The 22,002-nt window shown below is 43.1% G+C and overlaps 1 protein-coding gene across 2 annotated transcripts in view; it reads right to left on the bottom strand.

Annotated features, from left to right (window-relative positions):
* ppfia4 (PTPRF interacting protein alpha 4) overlaps positions 1 to 22,002 on the bottom strand; it is a 642,255-nt gene that overhangs the window by 249,186 nt on the left and 371,067 nt on the right. The window lies entirely within an intron of this gene.

Below are 22,002 nucleotides of genomic sequence, written 5' to 3' on the forward strand. Positions count from 1 at the left end.
ACATCCTTCCTTAAATAAGAAAGCCAAAACTGCACACAGTATTTGAGATCTGGTTTTATCAATTCCCTGTGTTTATGAAACTAACATCTTTATTTTTATGTTTAATTCCTCTCATAATAGTAACATTCCATTAGCTTTCACAAACACTTGCTGTACCACATTGTAACTTTTTGTGATTCATGCACTCGACCTAGCTCCCTCTGCATCTCAAAATTCTGCAGTCATTCTGTTTAAATAATATTCTTTTTAATTAATCTTACCAAAGTGAACAACATTACACTCCATCTGCCAGATTTCAGACGACTTTTAACTTAAGCTATCTATATCTGTCAGTAATGGCCTTTTGCATTCTTCACAACATCCTTTCCTACTTTGTGTCATCTGCAAATTTTAGTCCCCTCATTTCAGTTATTGATGTGAATTGAAAATGGTTACCGGCCCAACTCAGACCCTTGCACTGGTCACATTTTGCCTGACTCTGATTTCCTTGCGTTTCCAAGTGCCCAGTTGAAAACTCTTTAACGCTCATTCTAACACATTCCCCAATACAGCCATCATGCTAACTGCCTTATTATTTCCCACCTCCTTCGCTTCTTGAACAGAAAAGTTTATTATTTGCTATTTCTCAGTTTGATATAACATTTCCAGAAACTAATAAATTTGGGAAAATTAATGTTAATGCATCAGTTATAGGAAACAGGATTTGACAACTCAGTCTTTTGAGCTTACTCTACTATTTAATATGATAATGCCTGAAATAAATCTTCAAATGCCTTTTACCTACACCACCTCTGCCACATTAACCAACTCTTTTAAGACCTGAGGATGAAGTCCATCTGGACCTTTGAAGTGTAGTCACTGTTGTAATGTAGGAAACATGGCAGCCAATTTGTCCACAGCAACCTCCCATATGTAGCAATCTAATAAGGATGAAATAATTTTTCTTCATGACGTTACCTGAAGAATATGTATCAGGCAGCGGTAACTCCCGTGCTCTCCTTTGTGATAGCATAACGGAATCAATTTGACAGAATGGAACATTGTGACTCAGATAAGGATGCTACCAATATACAAGGTCCAATAACGTTTCACAAAATAACCAAGATCAAGATGGGTCAAAATGGTTTTCTTTTTAGCACTTCCGGGAATACGTTCAAATACGTCATTTATAACATTTATGTTAAGGCTAAATGCCTTGATCACAAACATCAGACATAAGGATAAATTAAGACCTCTAACCAAGGTATCGATTAAGCTCAAATATAACATCTTTCATTTTATTCAATCCTTGTAGTGGATGACAGAATTAAAGGATTTGTCACTATGTCAAACACTTCTTTGAAAATTCTTGTGTCCTAGTCATGTCATGACATCTCTGGTTTCCTACTGCTGATAGGTGCACAAAATGGGAAGTTTCACCAAAGCTCTTCAACATGATAAGGAATAAAACCCATCTTTAACACAGCACTTAGTTTTAGTTATCTTTAAGCAGTATAAATACCAGGAAGGAACAAACACATTGGAACATTGTCTGCTGGTCCTCGCAGTACACATGCCCAAAAGATTCAGAAATTCTAGTCCAGCAAGGATTCACATTACATCTTCCATATTTTAAAGGATTCTTTTCAAAACTCTGAAAACTAAACAAATGTCCTGAAACCTCTACATCATTAATGAAAAAAAATGCTCATTTCAAATTCATGGCATTAATTCATCTGTCAGAGGCAGTGATTGCACTTTTAAAGAAAATGTGAACCTAAACAAGGACATTAATTGAAACTAGAAACATAGCCACCAATTTATATCACTACAGGATGCAAGTTGGCTCGCTGAGCTGGAAGGTTCATTTTCAGACGTTTTGTCACTTTTTTTTATTTGAAAAAATATACTTCATTCATAAGATGTACAAAAAAAAATAAAACATTTATACACCTACCCAGTCATGCAAGCCGCTCCGGGTTACCCAGGGGGTACGTACACCAACTACAGGAAAAAACACAAACAAAGAAGAAAAAAAAACAAAGCAAAGAAAATACCCCGGCAGTCGTCACCCCACACAGTCCCAGTTGGCCCCCTGACCAGTTGGGGAAGGCACCAGCTGGGCCCAGTTACCAGATAGGGCCCTTTTTTCTATTCAGGACGAGGGGTTTCATACCGTGGTCTTTCCCCACCGCGCCTTGGAGGCGGCTGCCCCAAGCTTTAGCGCATCCCTCAGCACATAGTCCTGGACCTTGGAGTGCGCCAATCTGTAACATTCGGTCGGGGTCAGTTCTTTCAGCTGGCAGACCAAAGAGCGTCTTTCACCACATTGATGGTCCTCCAGGTGCAGTTGATGTGGGTCTCAGTGTGCGTCCTGGGAAACAGCCCGTAGAACACGGAGTCCCGCGTCACGGAGCTGCTCGGGACGAACCTCAACAAATACCACTGCATCCCCATCCAGACCTCCTGCGCATAGGCACACTCCAGAAGGGGGTGATCGACAGTCTTGTTCCCCCCCCCCCCCGCAGCCACCTCGAGGGCAGCGTGCGGTGGCGCAGAGATTCCGGGCATGCATAAAGGATCTCACTGGCAGAGCCCCTCTCACCGCCAGCCAAGCAATGACCTTGTGCTTGTTTGAAAGTTCTAGCGATGAGGCATTCTGCCAAACAACTTTGGCAGTCTGCGTGGGGAACCACACGACGGGATCCACCCTCTCCTTTTCCCGAAGGGTCTCAATGATACTACGTGCTGACTGCTGCCTGACAGCCTTGTGGTCAAAGGGGTTTCCTTTCGAAAATTTCTGCATGAAGGACAGGTGGTACGGAACGGTCCAACTACTCGGAGCGTTCCGTGGCAACGAGGCCAGGCCCATCCTTCGCAACGCCGGGGACAGGTAGAACCTCAGTAAGCAGTGACACTTGGTGTTTGCGTACTGAGGATCTACGCACAGCTTGATGCAGCCGCACACAAAGGTAGCCGTCAAGGCAAGGGTGGCGTTCGGTACGCCCTTTCCCCCATTTTCCAGGTCTTTGTACATGGTGTCCCTGCGGACCCGGTCCATCCTCGACCCCCAAATGAAGTGGAAGATGGCCTGGGTGACCGCAGCAGCACAGGTCCAGGGAATAGGCCAGGCCTGCGCCACATACAACAGTACCGAAAGCCCCTCGCACCTGACAACCAGGTTCTTAACCGCGATGGAGGGGGACCAGAGTGTCCACCTGCCCAGCTTCTGCTTCAGTTTGGTGATACACTCCTCCCAAGTCTTAGTGCACGCCCCAGCTCCACCAAACCAAACAACCAGCACCTTCAGGTAGTCTGTCCTGAGGGTGAAGGGGATGAAGGAGCCGTCGTCCCAGTCCCCGAAGAACATGACCTCGCTCTTACCCCTATTGACTTTGGCAACCGAGGCCAGTTCAAACTGGCCGCAGATGTCCAACAGTCTACTCACCGACCGACGATCGGTGCAGAAGACGGCGACATCGTCCAGGTACAGGGAGGTATTGACCTGAAGGACTCCGCTGCCTGGGATAGTCACGCCCTTCAGGCTCACGTCCTTCCTGATGGATGTGGCGAAGGGCTCCACGCAGCACACGAACAAGGCAGGAGAGAGCGGGCAGCCCTGCCTGACTCCAGATCTGACGGGAAAACAGTCCGATTCCCACCCATTGATCGAGACTGCGCTAACGATGTTGGTGTAGAGCAGCCGGATCCAATTGCGGATGCCTTCCCTGAACCCCAATTTGGAGAGGACGTCCCTCATGTAAGTATGAGAGACCCTGTCGAAGGCCTTCTCCTGGTCCAGGCTGACGAGGCAGGTGTCCACCCACCTGTCCTGTACGTAGGCGATCGTATCCCTGATGAGCGCAAGGCTCTCAGCGATCTTCCTGCCCGGCACAGCACAGGTTTGGTCAGGGTGAATCACCGACTCCAGGACAGACCTGACCCAGTTGGCTATGACCTTGGCCAGGATTTTGTAGTCCACGTTCAATAGTGAAATGGGACGCCAATTCTTAATTTTTTCCCTCTCCCCATTCCTCTTGTAAGTGAGGGAGATGATGCCCTTCCTCAGGGACTTGCACATTTCCCCTGCCTGAAGCGCACTATCGTACACCTCCAGCAGGTCCTGGCTGACCAGGTCCCACAGAGCGGAATACAGCTCGACCGGTAAGCCGTCACTCCCGGGAGTCCTATTCCTCTCCAAGGACTTGAGGGAACTGGTCAGCTCGTCCAGGGATATCGGCCGGTCCAGCCACTCCCTCGTGCCGTCGTCTAAGACCTCCGTGATAGACGACAGGAACGACTCGGAGGCCGTGCTGTCTGTGGGCTTCGTGTCGTACAGTCCGGCATAGAAGTATCTGCTGATCCTCAAAATGTCAGGCCGAGACGACGTCACCCAGCCGTCATCCTCCTTCAGCCGGCTAAGCACAGAGCTCTCTTTGTGCACCTTCTGAAAGAAGAAAAGCGAGCACGTCTCGTCCTGCTCCACGGCGCGGACCCTGGACCGGAAGATTATCCTGGAGGCCTCCGTGGCGAAGAGCGAGGCTTGCTGGCCCCTCAACTCACTGGAGATCCTCCGTGACATCAACCCCCATCAACTGCAGAAGGAGCAGGTTCTGCACCCTTTTGTGGAGTCGTGACGGCTTTCCCCGCCTCTCTCTCGCCTTCTGAACACCCTTGAGGACAAAGGACCTCTTGATGCTCTCCTCCATCGTCTCCCACCAGTCGCCTGGAGACTCAAAGAGAGGTTTCACGGTTCTCCAACCAGCGTACTCCCTCTTAAGCTCCTCGACGTTCTCTGGGGTCAACAGAGTCGTGTTGAGCTTCCACGTCCCCTTGCCGGCCAGCTGGTCGTCCTGTAAGTGACAGTGGGCCAGCAGGAGGCAGTGGTCAGAGAAGAACATCGGCTCGACGCCGGTGGACCTGACCGAGAACGCCCGTGGCACAAACAGGAAGTCTATCCTTGAGCAAATAGACCCGTCCGGCTGCGACCAGGTGTACCTCCGCTGCGCTCCGTCTGCAGGGGTGCTGAAGACGTCGAGCAGCTTGGCGTCCTTCACCGTGCCCATCAGGAATCTGGACGTTATGTCCAGTTGACTCCCCACACCCGCTGTCCCCACGCCGGATCATCCATCTGCATCGATGATGCAGTTGAAGTCTCCGCCTAAGATGACCGGCCTGGACGTAGCCAGCAGGGGTGGAAGCCGCTGCAGGATGGCCAACCGCTCACTCCGTACCGCTGGAGCGTACACGTTGATCAGCCTCAGGGGAGTTTTCCTGTAGTTGACGTCAGCCACTAGGAGGTGCCCCACCCCCCAACCACCTCCGGAACTTGAGAGATGGTGAAGTTGTGCCCCCGCAGCAGAATAGCCAGGCCCGAGGAGTGACAGTCGTTACCCCCCCGACCAGATCGAAGGCCCACAGGTCCAGGTGCCGGACAATTCCCGTACCTGCCGAGGTGCGGTATCCCGCACTCCTGCAGAAACAGGAGGTCCGTTTTGACGGTGGTCAGGTAGGCCAACGTGGATACACATCTTGCGGTGGACTTGACGCTGCGCACATTAATGCTCGCAACTCGTACCCCCATTGTGGGCAGTGACCGCAGTACCCTCCCCAAGTCCAAGTTCCAGCCCCTCCATCTGTCCCTTCATGCCCATTGCCCGGGCTAACTGCTGGACACTCTCCAGGCTGAGGAAACCGTCCGTGCTGCCTTCCGGGTGGCATCCCTCCATCAGGGGTACGGAGGCAGGAGAGTCCGGCTCTGGGTCAGTCTGGGGACACGCTGTTTCCTCCTTCCCGCCTGGAAGTTCCGGGGGGCCCTCCAGTGCCCCAGCAGCACGTGACTGGGTGTCGGAGGGAGCCTCAGGGCACCTCCCGTCACCTGGCAGCGTGGTGCTGCTTTCTTTCTCCCTGGAGATCTTTAACTTCTGCTTCGGGCAGGCCATCTCTGAATCCCCCTCGTCAGAGGAGCTCTTATAGCCCCCCTGTAGCTGCCTCTTCCCGCCTGACGGTTGCGGTTCCTGGACCCGCCGACGCACCTTCCTCCTCGCTTTCCAGACCGTCGTCCACTCCCCTGCGTCGCCTGTCGCTGCCTCCATCGACTCCGGGTTGTCGGCGGTGGGGTCGGGGGGGGGAGCGGAGCCTGCAGGGGCGCTTTGCTGGCCTCGGGCCCATCCTGCGGGGCTGGGCCCTCCTGCATGACCTGGCCCTCCTGCACATTAGTGGGGTCCTTGCTGGGCCCTGGTGCCTTCCTCTCCTCCGGGGGGTGCTGGCCACGCATTGCCCCTGCCGGCGACCTGGGCGTAGGTGGTCCCCTGCTGCGGGCATGCCCTATAGAGGTGGCCCGCTTCCTTGCAAAGGTTGCAGCTTTTCTCTTGTGGGCAATCCTTTGCAAGGTGCCCCTCCTCCCTGCAGTTCCTGCAGATGGTGGCTTTGCAGTCGGCCGCCACGTGACCTGACCTACCATAGGCATGGCAGGCTTTAGGTTGCCCTACATAGGTCAGGTAGCCCTTGCTCCCGCCGATCGCAAAGCTGGAGGTGGGTGAACAACATTCCCATCCGCGCCCATCCTCAGCGTCACCTCGACCTGCCTCTTACTGGTCCAGATGCCAAAGGGGTCCATGATGTCAGTTAGGTCCCCTTCCACCTTCACGTACCTTCCAAGGAAGGTCACGACATCAACTGCTGGCACAAGCGGGTTGTACATGTGTACAGTCACCATACGGCTCCTCTGTGCTGTCATCACAAACAGCGGGACAGCGGTCAATACAGAGACAGGGCCCTCACCTTCTTTCTCCTTGGAAACCTCCAGGAAGCGCTCGCAAAGCTTGGCGCTCCTGAAGGTCGCATCATAAAAACCTCCTCCGGGGAAATCCTGCAGGCAGTAAATGTCCACAGCAGTCCAACAGGACCCTCTTCACAAAGAAGGTACGGTCCACAGGTGCACCTTCATCCACCTTCTTTACGGAAACACAAATGGTGTTCCGGACCCCCTGACCTGGGGCACGAGCACTTGCCACAGCCATCGTTGCGGGTTGGCTGCTCCCTTGAACCAGTGTTAGGCCGAAGCCAACATTAAGATCCACTGGATGCAAGGGTGCACGCCCAACTCGACATCTTCCTTTCACCTCCAACACAGCACTCTCCCCCTCTCAGTCCACAAGCGAGTGGGTCTTTATTTTGTTCCAGATGTAAGCTGGTTCACTGAGCTTGAAGGTTTGTTCCCAGATGTTTTGTCACCATTCTAGGTAACGTCAACAGTGAGCCTCCAACAAAGCGCTGGTGTTATGTCCCGCTTTCTATTTATCTGGTTAGGTTTCCTTGGGTTGGTGATGTCGTTTCCTGCGTTGGTGATGTCATTTCCTGTTCTTTTTCTCAGGGGATGGTAGATTGGCTCCAAATCAATGTGTTTGTTGATGGAGTTCCGGTTGGAATGCCATGCTTCTAGGAATTCTCACGCAAGAATTCCTAGAAACATGGCATTCCAACCGGAACTCCATCAACAAACACATTGATTTGGAGCCAATGTGTTTGTTGATGGAGTTCCGGTTGGAATGCCATGCTTCTAGGAATTCTCACGCAAGAATTCCTAGAAACATGGCATTCCAACCGGAACTCCATCAACAAACACATTGGCTCCAAATCAATCTACCATCCCCTGAGAAAAAGAACAGGAAATGACATCACCAACGCAGGAAACGACATCACCAACCCAAGGAAACCTAACCAGATAAATAGAAAGCGGGACATAACACCAGTGCTTCGTTAGAGACTCACTGATGATGTTGCCTAGAATGGTGACGAAATGTCTGAAAATGAACCTTCCAGCTCAGCGAGCAAACTCACATCCAGAACCTCAACCTGAGCTACAAATCTTCTCAAAACTCGTTATATCACTACGTAAACTACATCGTGCTGCACTGGGACTGGAATGCATGAGTTACAAAGACCATACCAAAGAGTGGAAGGGTCACTGAACCAAAACCATTACCACTGATTTCTGCAGATGCCACCAGACTGGCTGGGGATTTCTAGCGATTTGTTTTGTTCTTGAATTCCAACATCTGCAGTTCTTTTGTTTTTTTCTTTAAGCAAACAGCTTCTTTCCTCCCTTTATCAAAAATGGAGATTTGCAACATGCAAAGGTCATTGAAGTATAAACCATTTGGAAGTTAATTTCTTGGACAAAAAAAACTTCTGATTTTCTTTTAGGGTGACTGTGCTGATGGGAGTTAATCAAAGATAGCTTTTGGAGCATGAAATTGATGTTTGAACTTGTCTTGACAATTGGAGTGAAATCATGAGGCTAACCATGCTTTGTGTGGGCATATGCAGTTTTCGGCAATCAGAACGCTCCAGTAGTCGTGAGGATAAACTGCTCCCCCACCCTCTGATCTCTCTCTCTCTCTCTCTCTCTCCATCTAAGGGGGCACACTGTTGGTGAGATTTATGCCTGCATCCCTCTGAAATACACTAAAAGAAAACTTGTAAAAGAACCCTGCAGTTCTGCAATTACATTTCTGGAGGAAATAGAAGATGTCAACTGCAACATTAAACTTACAGTTGAGGACCAAAGCATTGGTCAGCCTCCTCCTCCAACCAGGTAAAATCTTACTGCTCATTTTGAAATGTATTGAACTGTAACTCTGACAAAATTAACTTTCTCTACTCTAATTTGTACTTTTGCATGTTTTGTTCAAGCATGTGTGTTTGTGCATAAGTTGTGAAAGTCAGGACGTGTTTGTACATTTTTAACATTTTATCTATCCGTATGGATTTTAGCACAACAAAGTGGTACTAGTCTTATTTCAGTCAAAAAATAACCCCATCTGGCCAGTTCTAATCATAAACTAATCAGTACAAACTGAATTGGCAACTACTTGTTTAAAAAATCTAAAAGCTCCCTTACAATCAAGCAATGTGCAGGACACTCCTTGCCTGGTGGTAACATAACCGTATGTGTAACCTCATGTAGCAGACTGCCAGAGGGAATGCCCCTTTCCTCCTTTCACCCTACGGACAAAAAGATCTTGAAAATATCTGTGTGACAACCAGAGTCGGGGGATAAAAGCATATTTCCTGGTGTTCTCGAGTTCATTTTGTATCCAACTTTCAAGCTGCTTAAGTCCAAATTTTGAGTCTTTGTCTGCAGCTCCCAGGGGTTCCCAACAGAAGCAAATTGAAATATATCTTTTCACACAGAAATCTGGCTTGCCAACATGCATTAAACAGAGCATGATTAAAATTGTAGACAAAGCAAAGCAGGAGATAGAGACGCTGATCACCTTACTGTTGTTTCTATCAGAAGACCTGGGCCATTTTTTGGTAATTGATGGTGTGCAAAATTATACAAACATATAAATAGCACATTACATAGCAAAGCAGCAGCAGAAGCGGTATCTCTAACATTGAGCAAGTCAAGAAATTGTTATTTTTCACATCTCATCAGTTAGAAACAAAATTGGTACTTCGCTAGATCAAATTAACATGTAGAATGGACTTCCTAAGCAGGAATACATTAGAATACATCCACTCCTAATGTGGACTATCTGACATCAACACACATGTAGATCAATGAAGGGCCAATGTAAATGGTCCTGTGTAAAGATACAACAATCTAGAAAGTCCTTATCCTTGTGCAAAACAAACTTGGTACAAGATGACAATGGCTTCCAGCCAGTACATTATTCTTTTTGATCTTTCATCATATAAATATTGCAAATCAGCACTTAAAACTTCCTGACTACGCATTAGAGCCCAAAAAAGCAGTACAGATGTTCACCAATCTGTAGCCTCGATCTAAAAATCATGTTACATTAAAAGAATGTTTTAATCAAAGTCATTCTTCATGAAAAATAAAAAGGCTATGTTCATAAAGCATATGGTGTTTATGGTTTAACTGTTAAGGGATTGTCCCTTGCTACCTTTTTAACATTTGATGCAAAAAGCACCCCTCAATTTCACAAAGCTCATTCAAAGGGAAACAAATCAAGGTAATATGGTTAACATTTGTAATGCCATGTATCTTGGCAAACATTCCTCTGCCAATTTTTAATATCCAACACAAAGAGCAATCTTTCAGTGTTACCCAGCTTTCATCGATAAGGAGAAAGGCTTGGGTGATGCAGCCAGCACTTGTGACCCCATCAACCGAGGAGTAGTATATCCATTTATGTAACAATAACTAAGTTAATAAAACTGAAATATACAATGTTTCAAATGTCTTCACTTTAAAACAAAAAGGATAAAAATCATTAAGCTAGTTTTAGGAAAACACTGTTCTGATGCATCGTCATCTTGAGATGCAGAATATTTTACCACAACAATTTCAATACGCAAAAATTACTTTTCTGTGACACACCAATGTAAATTTTTCCCATCTGGTGCATAGCAAAGATGCAATAGAAAATTCTTTTCCAGAAGCTTCTCTAAAGGTAAATTACATCCTAATGATTTGCCCATGTGGTGTCAACATTAGAAATGGAGATAGGACTAAAGTTTACCTATTGCCCTTCTTGCGGATAGTTTATCCCCAGGAGGTAGCCGGGAAGAAAACATTTTGCACAATGTTTCACTGACAATCAATTCTTCACCACCACGGAGTATATCTACTGTCGTAGAGGTCCATACTCTACTGGGTGACCAGCTTTTCCTATTCAATGTGAATAAATGGAGTACTGGGAGCACAAACAATGTAAACATGTTCAACATAATATCTTCAAAAAAACACATTTCTTCTCAAATGATTTTATTTACATCAAATATATCACTTGCCCACTGCAGCTGGCACTTGATTCAGACAACTACTGCAACACTTTAAATCCTACGGTTGATGGACATTTATCTTCACTTCACTGTTTGTACCAGTCCACATCCTTTGGTACTTCTCAAACCTTTACCTCAAGCATTAGAACTCAGAAACAATGTCACTGCCAAAGTTAACTGTGCATCATACAGTTTTCCCATAACCGCTGATTAGAGCTTATGCATTTAAACATTAGAGAAAGTGTGAAATTGATGGCCACATAATTCAATGGAAACATTATCAGATACATTAAGCAGAGGGAGGAAAGTGCACAATCAATTTTAATCATGTTCCACTGAAAAACAAATCAAATAATATCACATCAAAGTGTGAAAAGTGTATTATCAACATCGGGGTAACTAATTTGATTTTTTTTATTCATTCATAGAATTTAGGCATCATTGGCTTTGCCTACGTTTATTACCTACCCCTAAATTCCCTCGATACAAGGCGGTGGATAGCTTCCTACTTGGACTGTTGCAGTCCATGTGTTGTGGGTACATCCAGAATGCTGTTAGGGAGGAGGAGATAAATAATTTTGATCCAGTGACAGTGATCAAATGGCAATATGGTTACAAGTCAGGATTGAGAGAGACTTGGAGGGGCACATACAGGTAGGGTTGCTCCCATGTGTCTGCTCCCCTTGGTAGAGGTCATTAGTTTAGAAGGTATTACATAAAGAGTATTGGGATGAGTTGCTGCAGTGCATCTTGCAGACATTACACACCCTGTTACAGATAGATGATGGTTCCACGGTGCATCAGTGGTAGAAGAAGCGCCAATTGAACAGACTGCTTTTTTCTGGATAATGAGATAACAAGATAGAGAGCTGAATGAACACAGCAGGCCAAGCAGCATCTTCGGAGCAGGAAAGCTGATGTTTCGGGCCCACACCCGATCCAGAAAAAAGTTTCTGAAGAAATGTCATGCTTTGAGTGCTCTTGGAGCTGCATCCAACTGGGGAAGTCACTCTTAACTTGTAGTTTGTAGATGGACAGGCTTTGAAGGGTCAGTACCCGAATTACTCACCACAAATCTCCAGGTTTATATCTGCTCTTAGCTCTGACAACCACATGCAGCTTCCTTTGCATGTAAGTAGTCCTGTGTTTTAACTTCATCAGGTTGACATCTCATCTCGACTACAAAGTATGTGTTTGCCTCCCTTGGCATTTCCTCTAAGAAGCATTCAATATGAAGGAGAACTGGTTCAGCAGCAGAGGGGGATAGATGGTAATCATGTTTGTCCCGAAGCTATGCATTGTTATGCATGGGGTTGGGAGTCCCAGAGCAACTCCCTCACGACTGTAATCACCTGAAGTGTTACATCTGTTTCAGACTTTGCATGGGTTTGATCCAAGTGATTGGCTTGCCAGGATATTTTTGAGATCATTTAAGAGTCTAACAGATTGCTGGGTCTGGAGAACGTAAAGGCCAAAAGAAGCAAGGATGGCATATTTTCCTTCCTTCAAAGACATTAGTGAAGCAGATGTTAATTTTATAACAATCAATAATGGTTTCATGGTCGCTATTAGACTGGCTTTTAACTGCAGGCTTATTATTTCAACCCAAATTCCACTATCTGCCACAGTAGGATCAAGCCTCATGTGCCCCAGAGCATGTGTTTGAATCTCTCGATTACTAGTTCAATGATGATACCAGTATGCCATAGAAGGAAGAAATAGGTGAGTTGTCTTTGGGTAGAAGATACACCAATACTATGGGTGGTGCTTGAATGATTTTACAATACAACTGAAGTTATTTTATTCCCCATACACAGGTTTGATTTTTTCGATTTTTATAGAAATGTAAGATTTTGTCTGAAGTGAAATCGTTCCCACCCGTTATGCACAATACAAGCTATTTGGTTGGGTGTGTAATGCAACTTGTTTTATTCAGGTACACATTCAAAAAAAGTGTCAAGGAACAACTTTATGAAGAGTGAATACTGGGTCAAAGCTGATAGCGTACCAAACCAACAATTTTAAATGCACTCTACAACTTGGCATCCAAAACACAATTTTAATGATTGGCAAATTGATTTACAAAATATATTTATTCATAGCTCCTTTTGCCTTTTAATTTCATTTTTCTCTCTCCCCTTCAATGCTACTTTTCTATCTTTTTATTTCATCTTTCGAGCAAGACATTGAACTGAGGCCTTATCCTTCTCACGTAGATTTGGAAGAATACATTTGGATCTGACCTCAACCAATGTTACAAAAACATTCTTTTTCCATCATATTGGTGCTGGTGGTCTCAGAAGAGTAAGGAAGAGGGGGACCTGGCTAAACTGATTCTTCCAGCAAATATTGACTGGCTTCCCAAAGCATAAATGGTTTGTATGTATTGCAGTATTATTGCTGGTCACAACTTCAGAAATTTAAGATGTTGCATGATCAAAATAACGACTATATTGTTGCTATAGTTACGTCAATAAAATCAGCACAATCCTTTTGCTAAAATATGTACTAGCTACATATTTTTCAACGTGTGCGCAGCATTATAGCTCACCTCTGCAACCTCTTAGCCTATCGCTTTGATGGATCGTATTGTTCGTAGATTGTTTCCATGTGAGGATTTTGCTTAAGACTTGAATAGTCGTCAAAGCAATGAGGGCAAATACTCCCAAATTGATTATAAAATTTTAAAAATGGAACAAAGATAATTTAACCTAGCTTATGCTCTTCTTCCACAAGGCATTTATAATTCACCCAATCTGTCAGCCTTGGACACAATAAAGATTGAAAATGCTAGAAGCTAAAGTCTATAGTTGAGAGGCTGAAAAAGCACAGATCAGACAGTATCCAAGGAACAGGAAAGTCACTGTTTTGGGTCAAAAGCCTCCGTCAGGACTATACAGTGCCAGGTCAAAGCTGACAGTGTACCAAATCAACATTTTTAAATGCACTCTTCAATTTGAACATCTAAAACACAATTTTAGTGATTGGCAAAATGATTTACAAAATATATTTATTAATAGACCATTTCCTCTCTTAATATAGAATCTGTTCAGCCAATTGATTTCTACATTAATGATCTTGATATCTTTGAATTCATTTAACAGAAGTATTCAAAGTTACAGTGGAGCCTTCCTCACCTCAGACTGGCTTCTCTGAAGGAGCATAGTTCCACTTACACCCACATTCCCTGCCCAACACCTATCCTCCTCTACTCAGAATAAACTCACAATTTCCAATAATGCTCATCTTAATTCCTTCAAGTCTATTTACGAGTAGATATACTTTTAACTGTTCTTAAAGGACTAGGCATCAGAGTACATAACTTCATTTGAGAAGAGTCTGCTCTACGCACCTCTATTAATGAAAGTCATAAGACGGAGAAATCACATTAAACTGGCTCTGTGTGAAAATGCTGCAGTGGGATATGACTTTCAAGTTCTGAATTACTCCTACAGACATTTGGGACACAGCCACTAATTGAATAAGTTGTGATGGATCTTTCTGTAGGGAAAAAAATAATTGCAGATAAAAACCTGATCTTGCTTTGCCTTGACTAGGATTAACTTTACAGAAGTTATTGTCAATGCTAAGTCATTTCATGAGAAGGATTACCACATTCCAGGAAACACATTACAAATAGTACTGTCATATTTGGGGAAATCATTCCCTTTATTTTCATAATCAACATGTGGAATAGCTACGCTGAATAACTGTAGCTTAAAAGGGTCAGTACTCTAAGTGCCAATAGCAAGCATTCCCAGCTCAGGTTACATTTTAGAGGTTGCAGAGATAATACATGAAGAATTAGATTATGCTACGCAAAGATTCCCAACAATAACAAAGTGTAGAGCTGGATGAACACGGCAGGCTAAGCAGCATCTTAGGAACAGAAAAGCTGAAACTTTGAAGGGTCTAGGCCCGAAATGTCAGCTTTTCTGCTCCTAAGATGCTGCTTAGCCTGCTGTGTTCATCCAGCTCTACACTTTGTTATCTTGGATTCTCCAGCATCTGCTGTTCCCATTATCTCATTCCCAACACTAGACAGACAAAGCTTCCATCATACCAAAAGTATGAGGCTCCCACTTGACTTTCACATGGATATTAAATTAAGTTTCCAACTGAGTTTTTTGTTGAGTGATTAATGTTCTGCTTGAAAGAACAATTAATGACATTTAAGAATGTTTCTTGCTTGTACTTTCCAGATGCTTTGTATCTTCTCAACCACAAGATCAGGATACTGATCTGGCCTAAAGCCAAAGACACTCAGCAGGCAAAACAGAGGCATGTTGGCTAGTAATTGGTGAGGACCATTTGATAAACTCTTCTCTGCACCTCTGATGAGAAAAATCAAAAATAATGCTTCACTGCTTCAGGACAAGCAATCCCAAAGCGCAAAGCGCTATACCTTCAAAATGCTGCACTGGCTCCATGAGAAAGAAAAACTTCTGTAGAGCCAAACCCTGTTCAGTGAGACTACAGATCCATATATCAAACTGCTAAAGTAAACTTTACAGGAGATACTGTAGTATCACTATGTGGCCTTTAAAATATTATTGCAAGTTACTTTCCATTTTTTATGAAAAATACTTCAGATAAAAGAGCACCAACAACATCAAATTAATTCAAATTGATTCATCTGGCGAATGTTCAAGTTAGAAACTGAATCGGATTTTTTTTTGCTTCGCTATCCGTAATACAGTGCTCATACTCACACTGTTTATTTGACTTTGGTCAACTTGCAGGCTGGCAGACATGGCTCTGGGCGAGGTGCAGCTAAAAGCATTTAATATTTTCTTCAGAGCCCAGACCCCAGTCAGCCTCACCAACTCAACCTTCTACAATAGCTCAGAGCTGGGGTTCTACAAAGAGCTCTGTTCATGAGAGTACAGCATGCATAGAATGGGCATTGTTCTGCAATTCCAGATACATGCCAACCTGACAACTATATCAAACTGAATTTTATTTCATTTACAGGGAAACACTTCACTGGACAGAAGATTTGAAAGCAGTGTATAGAAAAAAAATGCAAGAATGTTTGCCAAGGGAATGCTCTTCACACTACAATAGGCACATTTTGGCAGAGGTTTTAGTGTTTCAATGTAACATTGAGAACAAGTTCCATTAAGCCACACTGACTCCACTTCTTTCATTCTAGATTCTACCTTTATTCATCTCATCTCTGGCCACAGTGGTTTTGATCTCATTTAACCCTGAACATTTTGAAACAAAAGAACACACGAAAATACATATTAACAAAATACCTAAATAAATGTTACAGAGATAGTAGGAACTGTCGATGCTGGAGATCCTTGGACGACATGTCCATCCTGGGCCTCCTGCAGTGCCACAATGACGCCATCCGATAGCTGCAGGAACGGCATCTCATATTTCGCTTGGGAACCCTGCAGCCCAAGAGTATCAATGTAGACTTCACAAGCTTCAAAATCTCCCCTCTCCCTACCACATCCCAAAACCAGTCCAGCTTGTCCCGGCTCTCTAACCATTTCTCCTACATCAAGCCCCACTCCCATCTCCTACCCACTAACCTCATCCCACCTCCTTAGCCTGTCTGTCCTCTCTGGAACGACCTACCCCTTCCCTAACTCCCCACCTACATTCCCTTTATTGGCTTCAACCCCGCGTCTTTGACCTGTCTGTCTCCTCTCCACCTATCTTCTCCTTTATCCATCTTCTATATGCCTCCCTGTCTCTCCCTATTTATTTCAGAATTCCCTTCCCCTCTCCCATTTCTGAAAAAGGGTCTTGACCCAAAATGTCAGCTTTCCTGCTCCTCTGATTCTGCTTGGCCTGCTGTGTTCATCCAGCTCCACACCTTGTTCTACACTAAATAAATGTGCTTGATTTCTTTTAGTTTAGCTATGTCAAAGATATAAGCATACAAAATTAATCATAAGGTGGGTCATAAAGGGCATTTTGTTTAACTTTGATTTAACTATCATGCAACTAACAGAATACTCCATGACAATGATGCTAATTCTAACTTACTACGGTAATGTTTAATTAATAGCACTTACAGAAATCAAAGTGATGTGCATCCAATGGGTGTATTCCACTCTTGTCAAGTCATTTTCATTAATAGTTTACCAGCTAATAGGATCTTTTATCAGCTCGCTGCTTACCTGCAATCTGAGTATGTTCTATTTAGTAACATTATGGACTGCAATCTTCATTTAGGCCATAATGGAATTTTATAATTTATGGAATAGATGCATTTATTTCTATTCCTCCCTCCCAACCACCACTAGGTACAGCAAATGCATATTCGCCATACACTCCATCCAAATTATTTGGGCTTTCCACTGGCTGATTTCTTCTGCTCCTCTTTATTTTCATTTCAAACAGTCTGCCCCAATTTCCTTCAGTGCTCCAATGACGTCCAACACAAATAAAAGAATATGTCCTCTTCCTATTCTTGAATATTCTGCAATTTTCTGTACTTCAATTTTACAATTTAACCATCAATCCCGTTGGTCTAAATTATTATTGCATATGGCTTGAGAAGGACATGTGTAACACCTGAATGGGTGAAATCCAGTAGTAGACTTAATTGACAGCCTCATTTCCAAATGTTTGACTGCACTTCTAAATTACCTCATTGGCTACAAACAATTTGGATTCTCCTGTCATAACAAAGACATTATCAGAGCAGATTGTTCCATGTTTCATAATTGTAAAACAAATAGTGAAATCATCATAAATTTTCAGTGAGGCTGGGCATTATTGCATACTTTTATCTTTGCATGTTGGAGCACTATTTGATGCCACGTTATGTCAAACACTCGTCCTCGGCAATCCTTATACCATATGTATCCATTTGTACACCCTTCCTTAACCAATTGGTATCTCCAGCCAACAGTATTAATCTTCTGATATAACAACGTCTAGAGCTGGATGAACACGGCAGGCCAAGCAGCATCAGAGGTGCAGGAAGGCTGATGTTTTAGGCCTAGAACGTTATATCAGAAAATTAATACTGTTGGTTGGAAATACCAATTGGTTGAGGAAGGGAGTACAAATGGATACATATGGCATTGGGTCAGATCCAAAGAAAACTGAGCAAAAAGTCAGAATTGTGAGCCACATTCCAGCTTAAAGTTTCATGTGGTTTGAATATATTGAAAAATATCTCCATGCAAATCACATGAATTCACCTCTCCTGTGAAAAATTTCTTCATTCCTTGCAATGAAAGATCACTTATTTTCTAAATTTCAAGTAGCCCTTGTTAAGCAATTGCTTGAGCTATTTTGAAACAGGGTTGCCACTGAAAACAAGTTTTACTTTTGGGTATACAATTTCAATCAATGTTACAGCATCTCTATCACAGCGGGGCTCTCCGCTAAAACATTGGAAAATAGCTTGCAATAAACTCCACTGGAACAGCATAACCCTCCCTACCCAACTGTCAAATGCAAAGCTTAAGTTGCTACATTGCTCTGGATGAAAGGTTCTATATTTTCTCATATATGCTTTCTCCCTTTGTCTAAAAGGAAACTCATGCTCTTATTGTAAAAATAGGTTGAACTGAGTACTGGGTTGCAACAAAACTGAGAGAGACTTCTGCAGGGGGGCAAGTTTCACTCCAATCCTCAAGGACAAAAAGTACCACAACCTCCAGCTGTCTTCATAAGATTATTGACAAAGACTGAGGAAGATATTTTGACCATAAAAACTGCGTAAAGTTCATCCCAAGATTCCATCTCCTTGCCAGAGCTATATTACTCTCAATTTTTTCCCCAGAAATAACAATGACTTTGGGTTTATAACGGTTTCATGATAAAATTTTCAGTGCAAGATAATGCATTTTCATTTGTATTCACCATATTCCATGCACCTTTGAATTAAATTATGATCGGTCTATCGGTTCAGTGCATGGTTAAGAAAATTAACTGCCTTTTTCCAATACACAGAATAGGTACCTCGACTATACTCTTCACGTTGTCAAAGGTACGGACTACGCTTTTTTTTATTTTTTAGAAAAGTATTTGTGGACTGAAATAAAAAAAGAGCTATTTTAAAACTAGTGTCTGAAAGGATGGCTGCAGTTTTGTAAGTCGGAAACCTGACACCAGTTGAAGAAAGTGTACAAAAAAAACTGTTTGAACAAGCAGTAATTCAAGTTTGAATTGCAGATGACTTGCTACCGAGCAGGTGTACAGGTGCATATTTTGTTGGCAACAAGAAGTTCATTGGTCTTTGGGCTAATCACCAGTTATCAATAACAGAGGTCTTTTCGCTAACTAACAACTGTGAGATTAGTTCTCAGGTAGCTCAGAATAGCTTGGAGCTGGGAACGAGAGAGAGAGTGAGTGAGTGAGTGAGACAGAGAGCAAGAGAGTGAGCAAGTGAAAGTCAGAGCGCAAGACAGATTGTCAGAGAGAGAGATGGGGTGGGGGGGGCGGTTGGTATGGTGTTAAGGTCTTCTCCACCTCAGGAGCCAAATCTTTCTCTGTTCCACTGTCAAAACTTATTGTAACCCTTATGAAAACCAGTTTCTTTTTTCAGCAATGATTAGAGTCATACAGCCTAGACCACTCAGTCCAACTCATCCATGCCAACCAAGTAAACTATGACCTTATTAGTCAGAATATTTTTGAGTGACCCAGGCACCTTACGTCTCTTACCAACCAGTGAAAGCATCTGGAGAAAGATGACTGAAGAAATGTGCTGACAATCATAAGAGTCATAACGATTGTCTCAACAACGGTACCTATAAACAAAGACAACCAAGTTGTCTTTCCTATTTTCCCTCTCTCTCCATAACTTACTTCATCCTGTCTGTCTGTCCGTCTGTCTATGCGCAAGGGGGCATTTATAAACGTGTTGGAATTTTAGTTAGTAATATTGCATGTCAATGGTTCATAACTATTTACCTCTAACTGAAGTCTGATTTCTTGTAAAAACATGGATTCTTATTCAGCACAGAACATGGCCTTTTTCTACCAATTTCAGTCTGAAAGTCATGTAAATTGGACAACTTGGCATACTTTATAAAATCTTAAACAAGTCCAGAAGTAGCCCAACTCAAGCCTACCAAGTGTAACAAAATACTTTGCGAAACTTAGGTTAAATATTCAGTGGTTGTTTCAAATTTCTTCCTCTCCAACCCATACACTTTGAATTGATTTTCAAAGAACTTTCCTTAAAGTTTCTACAATCAATATTTAAGTCAAAAGTATTATGCAAATATTATAATAAACTATTATGCAAAATAAATTGGCAACTTCCTGTTAACGCAGCTTAAAGAACTTCAATTATCCAAAAGCACAAGTTTTGAATTAAATCAACAATAATTTTCCAATTTCAATATCTGATTAGTTTCTCTTTTAAGACTAAATACACATTAAGTCATCAACTTAGTAATAAATAAGGAATCTTGTGGTTTCTTGCTCAATTTGAAATTGTGTTTGGTTGCCAAGCCATAACTTTATGCGACTTAATGGCAGGGGCAATAGCTTTCCCTTTCTCTTGAGCATTTTCAGTTTTGAATTGGCCCTAGTAGTGTAATTGCAAAGAACAAAAGCTTTTGACAGATTAGAGCACAAAAGGAGAAATTCTTAGCAAAGAAGAACTTGAACTTCCAGTAATAGATACAACAGATTCCGGCCTGATGTGCTTGCAGGAGCAGGGAATAGAGATGCCAAAGGTTGAAGAGGAGACAACGTTGAATTGGGGAGGTCAAAGTCACATTGAAAACAGAAAAAGAACAAGTAATACAAAAATTTAAAATATATAGACAGGGCAGGAAAATTTAGATGCGGAGAGAAAGGAGAAAGAAGAATCCAAGTTAACGTAAATTTATCTCTAACAAAACCACAATTCACTCACAACCTGGAGGAATGGGGTTCTAACACTTTAAATTCAGTTTCTGGTCACAGAAGTTGGCCGGGGCAATGAATAATTATCAGACTGACGAGATGGGGTTTGCTCTAATTCTTACTAAAATTAATCCAAGGTGAATTCAATGAGCAATTTCATGTTTAGGAAAGGTTTAGAGGGATATTGGTCAAATGTAGGCAAATGGGTCTCGTTCAGTTTAGGAAGCCTGGTCAATATGAACAAGTTGGGCCAAAGAGCCTGCTTATATTACCGTAATATAATGTAACAGGTAAAGGTAAAGGTAACGGTAACAAGGTTGAGGCTCAGGTTGAGGTGTAGTTTTCACAGAGCAGCACAAATCATCCAGAAATATGTGGTGACTTGTAATTCAGAGACTCACTCTGTTTCACATTACAAGTTGCTGACTTGATTGCACATTAACCAAATTCTAGCTCACAATCAATGGGCAAAAACAAGAATCATTCTAATTGAAAGAAAGATCCAGTTTCCAGGAAAATTACTTGTTCTGAAGGTGGAGTTGTTTTCAAATCTAATTGCATTCTCAAAGATCAATAAATGTAACTTAAGCAGAACAAATCAAACTTATTTACATAATGACACTGAGAGAAATGGCACTGTAAATAGATATATTCTGAGTCTAATTATAGTTTAATTGTTGTTGTGAAGGAAAGTTTGATTTTTAAAGAAATCTCGACCTTTTCATTGAGACAAGAATGGAATAGCCTATTGGCTTGATAATCCTTTTTGAATGATATATGGTGCAATAGTAGGTGTCCCTACTTCTGGGCCAGAAGACCCAGGTTCAAGCCCCAACTGCTCCAAAGACTTGTAATAACACCTCTGAACAGGTTGATTTTAAAACATATCAACCTGCTTGAATAAGGACTCTTGTACTGCAACAGTAGTGTCTCCAACTCCAAGCCAGGGAGCCCAGGTTCAAGTTCCACTGGTTCCAGTGCTGTGTAATAACATCTCTGAACAGTATGTTTAGGAAAACTTAATCCTTGTTACGATTCGGTGATGGCGATTTGAAAGTTTCTGAAAACACTTCAGGATACTAAGCTAAACGTTTAATCCTTCTTGAAGCTCTGTAGGCGATATGGTGTATGTATAGCCATAATATGAGGTGGGAAATTTGAAGCAAATTCTAGGATCCATTGACAATGGCTATCTATTTCCAGGAAATGATAGTGCGCAACTTGGAATGGCACTTGCAGTTGATGCAGCTCCCATCTAATGTGCTGTTTTTCTAGGTAGTTGTGGGTTTGGGAAATGCTGCTCAACAAACCTCTGCAAGTTGCGGGTGCATCTTGCACGTTGGAACAAACACGGCAAAGGAATACACTGGCAATCAGTGTGTCCATGGACACCAGTCTGTTAAAATATCAAGACAGGTGGGTAAA

The sequence above is a fragment of the Stegostoma tigrinum genome, chromosome 21, assembly GCF_030684315.1.
Source record: "Stegostoma tigrinum isolate sSteTig4 chromosome 21, sSteTig4.hap1, whole genome shotgun sequence".
NCBI lineage: Eukaryota > Metazoa > Chordata > Chondrichthyes > Orectolobiformes > Stegostomatidae > Stegostoma > Stegostoma tigrinum.